An 8,734-nucleotide genomic window follows, 5' to 3' on the forward strand; every position below is an offset into this window, starting at 1 on the left:
ATAAGGGATGTCGCCTGCTTCATCAGCGCTAATATTTTATCCACTGTCGGGGTAGTCACGGCTAACAGGAGGTCGGCACCTGATTGTGGCCCAGTGCTTACTCGAGGTGATTCCTCTGATGATTGCTCCCGAGTTATTAGAATTCTTCGAAAGGATTGAGAACGACCCTGTTCCCGGCGCTGGGTGAGTTCGTCTAGTCGGCGGCGAGCCTCCGCGATTGCATTGTCTAAAACTGTGTCTTCATCTGTGGTATCCACATGTGGTGTATACACTGGACGTTTTGGCGTACCATTTGATCCGGGAAGGTGAGCCGCTTGTGCATATGTACGCTGGTGAGGAGACGTATGGTGAGCAGCGGGCTCAGATAAAGGAAGTTCAGGGAAGTCGTTGTCGTCACATGCGAGAGCTGCAAAGCAATTACGTGATCTAGGTCCCCCTCTCTCCACATTTTGTAATTTGGGAATGTGTAGACTCCCCAGAGGCTAACGAAGGAATTGATTGTAGAGAAGCCTTGGAGACCCTTCTGCGGAGCACGGACCCCATCAAGCAGAAGCAAGCCATTCATCTGGCGGTGGAGGCCGCGAATAGCCAGCAACTCTTTGCCTGCCTTTAATCGCGGGGGTCCCGGCCCCTACCCCCAGACCTGCGTGCCGGGGGTAGGCAGTATGGGGCCTCCCTTCTGATGGAAATAAAGGTTTTTGGAATGGGAATGCAAAGCAATTATTTGTAGGAACATCCATTTTTGCAGGCAACTTTTGAAACTTCTTCGCTTGCTTCTTTGGACAAGCGGGGGAGTGAATGTCATGGTCCGGCGATTTACACAGGGCACAAGGAACTGTCGGTTCATTCATGTCGGCCGCAGCTGCTGGATTAGGACAGGTATTTTGCATGTCCTTTGTGGCAGTGATGAAAAATACGACGAGGTTGGAAGGGCTGTGGTTTGACGATCGCACCGTAGTAGGTAAGGTACTTCGGGAGAGTCAACGGGCCTTGCAGGATGAGCAGGTATGAGCCCCGGCGCCGCATAGGCCGTGCTTACAGTACTGCGTGAGTTTAGCAGCCGGAGGGTGTCACAGGACCCGTTGCAAAATATATTTGCATCGGGACATGCTTGCTGTCATCCAGGGGGATCCGCGTAACTGCGCACATTTTCTGGGCGTCCATCAAGGATGGCAAGTTTACCGTGATGGTGATGGATGGGCGATGGAAGACAAACCCGCAGTAGTTCGAAGAGCCAAGAGCGTGGTGAATTGTAGCTTGAACATTCCGGGCAGAGATGGCAGTCATATCAAAGCGCACTGTAGGCTTGATGGTAACGCGGAACAAGTTCGCAGCAGGCGGAAGAGAGCCTTGACTCACGGGAGGCATCTGTGGAGGAGGCTCAGACGCTGGTGACGGCCCTTGGTGGGAATACTGATTCGGGGCGGCGGGCACAGTTTCTTGACGGAGTGTCACGGGCACAGCGGCGGTGGAGCAGTCCATGTCACAGGCCAAAGTCGTAGCATCGGAAGACGGGGCAGACTGGAGGCAAGGAGGCGCTGACGATTGCGTGGACGTGGTGGAGGCTGCGTCAGGTGGCAACACAGCGGGCATCTGCGTAGCTGTCGTCAACAACGCAGAATCCATGCAGCCGTGTAGCGCGGCCTCGCTCGGCAGCGCCGAGCTAAGCCTAGCTTGCCCCTGAGGGTTCCGGTTGGGTTTTCTCACTTGAGAATGCGCCCACATTGCCGGGAATTTCTCCGCAGGGGCGTCGTCAGCATTCGGTCTCACGGAGGGCACTGTCCGACCCACGCCACACGCGAGAAGACAGCAAAAAGCGAAAACACAGAGCTAGAAGCAGACACGTGCCCTTCCGTGCGACCAAGGTTGCCAGCCAGCCAGCGAAGAAAGTTAAATCCAGTTGGTCTCTTATAACAAGTACTCTGCAACTGCCACAGCAAATATAGTCTCTGTACCTGTTCTCCAGTACCAGCATAGATTGTAGAGCAGTGTACCTGCCTGACTATGTCATTGCCTTTGTGCGACAGGACAGCGCTCGAGTGCTTTAGACAGGCGTGCTGACAGCTGCGCTTGATAGGATATGTGGTGTTGAACAGAGTTCAACACTCTGAAACTCTACTTGCAGGCTGTAATGTCCAGACACGATGGAAAAGCCTGAGGGACACCTTTACAAAAAACACCGTGCCAGGAAAGAAGGTGCACCAAGTGGTTCAGGTGCAAGCGATGCGAAACTGGCGCGGTGGCCATATTTCCCCCTGCTAATGTTTCTCAAAGACCAGGTGGATATTGGCATGTATGTTACCATTGCCTAATGCTCATCTTTCGAAATCATTTATTTTCCCTTTGGAGCCAAGTAAAGTTTTACATGTGCGGGCAGGGGTCCAAGCACATGGCAAGTGAGACCGCTAGAATAACAATAATAATGACAATAACAATTAATTTTGGGGGGAAGAAAATGGCGCAGTATGTCTTATATATCGTTGGACACCTGAACCGCGCCGTAATGGAAGGGATAAAGGAGGGAGTGAAAGAAGAAAGGAAGAAAGGGGCCGTAGTGGAGGGCTTCGGAATAATTTCGACCACCTGGGGATTTTTAACGTGCACTCACATCGCACAACACACGGGTGCCTTAGCGTTTTGCCTCCATATAAACGCAGCCGCCTGCAGCAGCAGGTAAAATATGCAAATTTTCAGTAGTAGTTCCAGAACCAGCTAGGCGAAAGTTATGTTTTAGGTTGTGCGCTGAAGCAGCTTGGGTGCCTTTTTTTAGGCACAGTAAGAAAAGGTGGTTAAGGTGTCAGCCGAGATGTGTGACAAATGCTGTGCCATTTCCTTTCCTTAAAAAGCAACCGCGTGTCTCCCACAACGCCGTAAGCGCTAATGCATGCAGCCCACATCTTTCTCTCACCACCGAAACGCATTTCAACGAACGATTAACGGCGTACACTGACCCAGGGAGCCAGCTATGCGCCCTTCCTTTCCTTGTCAACGCTAACGCCAGTGAACACAATGAACGACGACAGCTTTCGATTTGCATATCCTAGATACGCTGAGCTAATTCACATTCATTTTTTACATTCGTTTTTAGATGCATTCTTGATACGTATTGTGTTGCGCGAGGGCTTGGCAGGGGTCAGCGAGCTGGAAATCTTTTGAACTCTGACGCACGGCTCACAGTTTTGTTGGACATGGCACCATGAGTCGATGCCAGCAGGCTGAATCACACATATACTGTGCCTCGAGCGCTTTCTGCTTTCGTACCTACTTACAGCACACCTACAGACATGACCACCGGCCAGAAATGCTGGCACTTTCTTCCAATACTTTTGAAACAAGTCGACTGTGGCATCTTGATTTCCACATTAACAATTCTCGATTTCCAATGGGAACACAAACACTCGAGTGCAATGGGGTCGTGTGGAGCTCATGGCGTGCTATGAATTAAAGTTCTTCTCTATTTCCGTGGGCGCTCGACTACTGATCCGGAGTTCCCGGGTTCGAACCCGACCGCGGCGGCTGCGTTTTTATGGAGGAGAAACGCTAAGGCGCCCGTGTGCTGTGCGATGTCAGTGCACGTTAAAGATCCCCAGGTGGTCGAAATTATTCCGGAGCCCTCCACTACGGTACCTCGTCTTCCTTTCTTCTTTCACTCCATCCTTTATCCCTTCCCTTACGGCGTGGTTCAGGTGTCCAACGATATATGAGACAGAGATATATATACTGCGCCATTTCCTTTCCCCCAAAACCAATATTTCCGCATGCTGCACAAATCGCTTTCGCACATGAGCCTATCACGTGCTCTACGCGCTTCCCTGTTTGACAGCAGCACGGTACGTGGTACGCGCTAAAATAACTATACCGCTTGAGTTGCTCAGTGGAGGGTAGCGCGTTGCGCCGTGGCCTGTCAGATGACCTGGAAGACACAGCTGCGAAACTTTGAGTTGTCCAGCGGACAGACTTCCAAACTCCGCTCATGTCCGCGTGGTATGACGAACTGCAGAGTGAGTACCAACGCCTCATTGTGCCTTCATCGCTCTCAGCAGCGGCTGGGCGTTGCGTTGTCAGCGTCGCCAATATGCCCACCCTGAGATGGTACGCTTTGCAAGATACCTACGTTAAAGGTTCGTGGTCCCGCGACTAACAGCATGCTGTGGCGTCACAGGTTTCGACACAGAGAAAGAAAGCACTTTATTTGTACCCGTCAGAGAGTATGGGTGATCGGGTACACTACCATTTGTTTTTGGAGGAGGAGCTTTGGAGTGTTTGGACTCTACTTCTCCTGCGTTCCTCGTTGTGCATGGGGTGCATGTTTCTTGGTCTGGGGGTATTCATAGCTTGTTGGCAATTTCCTTGGGGATGGAGGTTATCCCTTCTCGCGATTCTTGCCTTTGGTAGCCCTATTTCCTAAGGATGTATCTGACCGTTTTGATGCCAGTTAGTCTGACATATTGTACCGTGAGTTTCGCTTCGTACGTTTCCTCTCGGGTGTTTGAAACTCCTAGGTTGAGGATAGTCTCGGTTGATGTGCACGCTGTTAAGGCTAGGGCTGTTTTGACACCTTTCCTGATGAGGATGTCTACCTTGTCTCTCTCTGCTTTAGTTGTCTTCAAGTACGGGATAGCGTAGGTGATTCGGCTAATGATGAAAGTGGACAAGCCTAAGTAGGTTCGCCTCCTTCATCCCCGCGTTTTTGTTTGCTATCACCTTGAGAATCCTGCAAGATTGGATGGTCGTGTCTTCTAGTCTGTGTATTGTTTCGGTGTTCCTCCCATTTTCTTGTATCCACACACCCAGTATCCTGATCTTGTCCACAATTAGGACCGGGGTGTTGTTTTCCAGGAGCTACATATTGTCGTGCTGCTTGCCCATGATTAGCATCACCGATTGTTCCGGCGAGCATTTTAGCCCTATTAGTCTCAGATAGCTTTCCGTTTCCCAGATTGCCCTTTGTAGGGCGCCGTCTATTTGGCCATCGCTTCCCCCTCTGTCGACCCAAAGGGTGAGGCCGTCACCGTAGAGAGTGTCGCAGAGGCCCTCTAGCTTTCTGAGTCGTTCAGGCAGCCCGATCATTGAAATGTTAAAAAATGTACGGGATATAGCACCGATCCCTGCGGTGTTCTCGTGTTGCCTAGCTTAATGTTTTCTCTTACTGCGCCCCCGATTTCTATCTTCACTGTTCGGTTCGTGAGGAAGCTTTTAATATAGTCGTATAGCGTGCTTCCTACATTTAATTGATTGAGGCGTGACAGGATCGTTTGGTGTTTGATGTTGTCAAACGCTTTGCTGACGTCTCCTCCCACTATGACTCTAGTGTCGCTAGTCTTCCTTTCCAATACTTTTTCTTTGAGTTGTAGCATGACGTCGTTTCTGGATAGTTGTCTGAATCCAACCATGTTGTCTGGGTACAGTTCCTTACTTTCCAAGTATCCGTTGAGCCTATTCTGTATGACGTGCTAAATTAGCTTCCCTAAACAGGAGGTTAACGATATTGGCCTAAGGTTCTCAAGTTTGAGTTCTTTTCCTGGTTTGGGGATGAGGACTAGATTTGCATTCTTCCACTCCCCAGGTATGTCCCCCCGTTCCCAACACTATTGAATGAATGCTGTTAGTTGCTAAAGGGAGTCGTCATCGAGGTTTCTAAGCATCTTATTGTGGACCCCATCTCGGCCAGTCGCGGTTTTTCCGCTGAGCTTGTTTAAGGCAGCGTGGACCTTTCTTATGGTTATTGGTTGCTCTAGCTCCTCGTTGTTTTCGCCGCTATAGTCGGGGAATGTTTCGGTGTTTGTTTCCCCTATATACCTCTTTTGTCTGGTTGATCATACCCTCCTGAGGCCCCTGGAGTTTGTGTTAGTCTTTCCATTTTTCTCCTGGTATCAGCTTTGTTTTTGTCTGGGTCCAGGAGGTGTCTCAATAGTTTCCAGGTGGTTACGGAGCTTAATTGCTCGTCTGGTCTATCGCAGATGTCGTTCCAGTGTTGTCTATTTAGTGTTTGGGCATGGCTCCCAATTTCCTTGCTGAGAGCTGCTATTTCCCTTCCCAGGTTACGGTTTCCACTTTTTGGGCGAGCTCGGTTTCTGCCTCTTTTTTTCTTCAGCCACAGCTGTCTCATGTGGCTATCAACCCAGTCTTGTTCCTAATGTAATTCTATTTTCTCCTAAGCTTCTTTGCACGGCTACGTGATGCCATTGGCGCATTCAGGTTTGTCGGTGATCTCCCTGGAACCCCCTCCGTTGTCGCGGAAGGACTGCCAATTGATGGATTTGAGGGTTTTCCTCTCGCGTTTGATTTTGACCCCGTTTTGGTAAACGATCTCTATGATTCTGTGATCACTGCCTAGGTTCCCTTTCGTGTTGTGCCATGTAGCCTCAACGTCCGCTCCGATCATGGCCAGGTCGGGGAAAGTGTCGTATGACACGCTGGTTTCCTGTCTGGTTGGTGCGAGTAGATTGTTAAGGAGTGTTAAATTGCACTTTATCATTTGGTCCCATATTTCCTTCCCCTTTATCTGGGAGTGGCTGTATCCCCATGCTTGGTGTGGCGCATTAAAATCCCCTACTATTAAGAGACGCTGCTGCCCTTCTGCCAGTGCTTGCACTTTGAAAAAGAGGTCCCTGAAGCCACAGCCTTTCCTTAGTTTAGGAGAGCTGTAGACGCTCAGGACTTGCAGGCAGCGTTATTTCCGCCTCTGCGGCATAATCTCTGTTAACCCGTAGTCAATCTGTGTGCAACCTACCTCATGCTGCATGACGGAGATATTTCAGGGTATCAGTCTGAATGTATCGCGACCGGCCTGGGTACGTTTGTATCCGCTCAGTTTAACGTTTTTCCGACAGTCTTGCAGCGCGACGATGTCGGAACCACCGCGTCTCGCAAGGTAGGCTTGGGGAAGGTTTCTTTTTTTGTGAAGCCCCTACTGTTCCAATGCCATATTGTTTTTGCCTTAGTGTTGAGTCTGTCCATTATTCAACCGCAGAAGGATCTGTTTTTGTTGTTCTGCCTGTTGGTTCATTCCAGTTCCCATTGGGATAACTAGTTGGCTGAGCGGGGCTGAGAGTTGGTCGGTCCTCTGCGCGTTACGCTGGGTAGATATGACCGCCTGTTGTACTACCTCTTTGAGTCGCTGCATGTCTACCTCTAGTTTGTCTACCGCGCTCTCGGCCTTCTCGAGGCCCCAGTCTGTCTTTTAACTCGCTTTTTCTTTGGCGGTGCAGACGCCTCTGTCTTGGTTTTGGACTACTTATCGTCCATGGCCTCCTGATGCGGCTCCGGTTGTCTGAGTTGAGCTTTGAGCTCAGTGGTCTCCCTTTGCAGGCCGATAACGTGATTACGGAGCTCCTTCATCTGAGCTTGTGTTTGCTCCTGGTAAAGCTTCCATTGCTCCTGTTGCTGTCTCATCATTTCGTGTTGTTGTTTCGTTTGCTCTTTCAGCTTCCTCACTATGTCTGAGTCATGGGAATTGCCCGCTTTTCAGCCGACCTTTTTGGTGGGTGGTGCCTCTTGGTTCATGTGTGGGGTGGTGGTGGCCTGCTGCAGTACCCTTGGGAAGGACGTGGACCGGTGTCGATCCTTGCTCGTGGCCCGCGTCTTGCTCTCTTCCCGCCTGCTGCAATGTTCTGGTTGTTTCTTCTCCTCCAACTCCTGTTTCTGGACCTTCTCCCATTGTCGTTTTTTAACGATGTATGGGGTTCTGAAGATCTCCTGGCAGGTTTTGCTGCCGGTGGGGTGCGGCTGGCCGCACAGCTTGCAGGTGGGTTTGCAGTCGTCTCCCTCTGTGGGGTTGGGGATGCCGCAGGCCCTGCACTTCTCCTCCTTGCTCTCGCATACGTCGGATCGGTGTCCCAGGTCTCCGCACTTATAGCATACGTCGTACATTTTCTTGCACAAGTAACAGTTCAAGATGGCACCAAGGGATTTGATTTCCCTCGGTACCTCCTTGGTGGTGAATGTGAGCATGATGGTCTTGCGCTGTCCTAGTCGTCTGATATCCAGCACCTTGGGGTTCTCCTCATGTTCTGATATCCCCTGCTTGATCTTTTGCAGTGAGGTGTTAATTCCTATTCCGTGGATGACTCCTCTCGGGATGTCGTCAGGTACGGCCAGGTGAACTGTAATCTTGTGCACTTTCCCTCCAATGTCCAGGTGTGTGAGGCATAGGAGCTTGTCTTTTGCTTCTGTGCGGAGGGTGATGAAGACAAAAATTCCTTGCTTCTCGTTCTTGACGAGCTGGCATGCCGTGTTCCATTCAATCTTCGCAGTTACATGTATGTCATCGGTCAGGGTCGGTCCATCGTACTGTGTGAATACCATGCCTCATTTGGGGCGGAAAATGATTCTCCAACCTTCTCGGGAAGCTTGACTTGGGTCGAGGCGATCGATTTCTCCGCTTGCTGTTTGCCGTCGCGCTTCGGTGATGGTGGTGGGGTGTCTATCGCTTTCACCTCTTCGGAGGCGAGCTTGGCTTTCCGCGCCCATTTCTCCTCGAGGTTGCATCTGTTGAGTAATGTGATCCAATCCGTGGCGTCGAGCTCGCCCTTTTTGCCGCTGCGACCATGCACGGCGATATTCATACCGCCTGTTGGCGGCCGCACAGCTGACGTGGCGGCACCGGGGGCCTCAGTAAGCCTTAGCGCTCGTTAAGCCCAGTGGCCGGCGTTTGAGTTAGCACATTGGCACCACGGCTGGCAGAATTTTGGCTCCAAAATGTGAAACATCCACTTACGGACAAAACGCTGGT

Source organism: Amblyomma americanum, chromosome 1 (assembly GCF_052857255.1).
Source record: "Amblyomma americanum isolate KBUSLIRL-KWMA chromosome 1, ASM5285725v1, whole genome shotgun sequence".
NCBI lineage: Eukaryota > Metazoa > Arthropoda > Arachnida > Ixodida > Ixodidae > Amblyomma > Amblyomma americanum.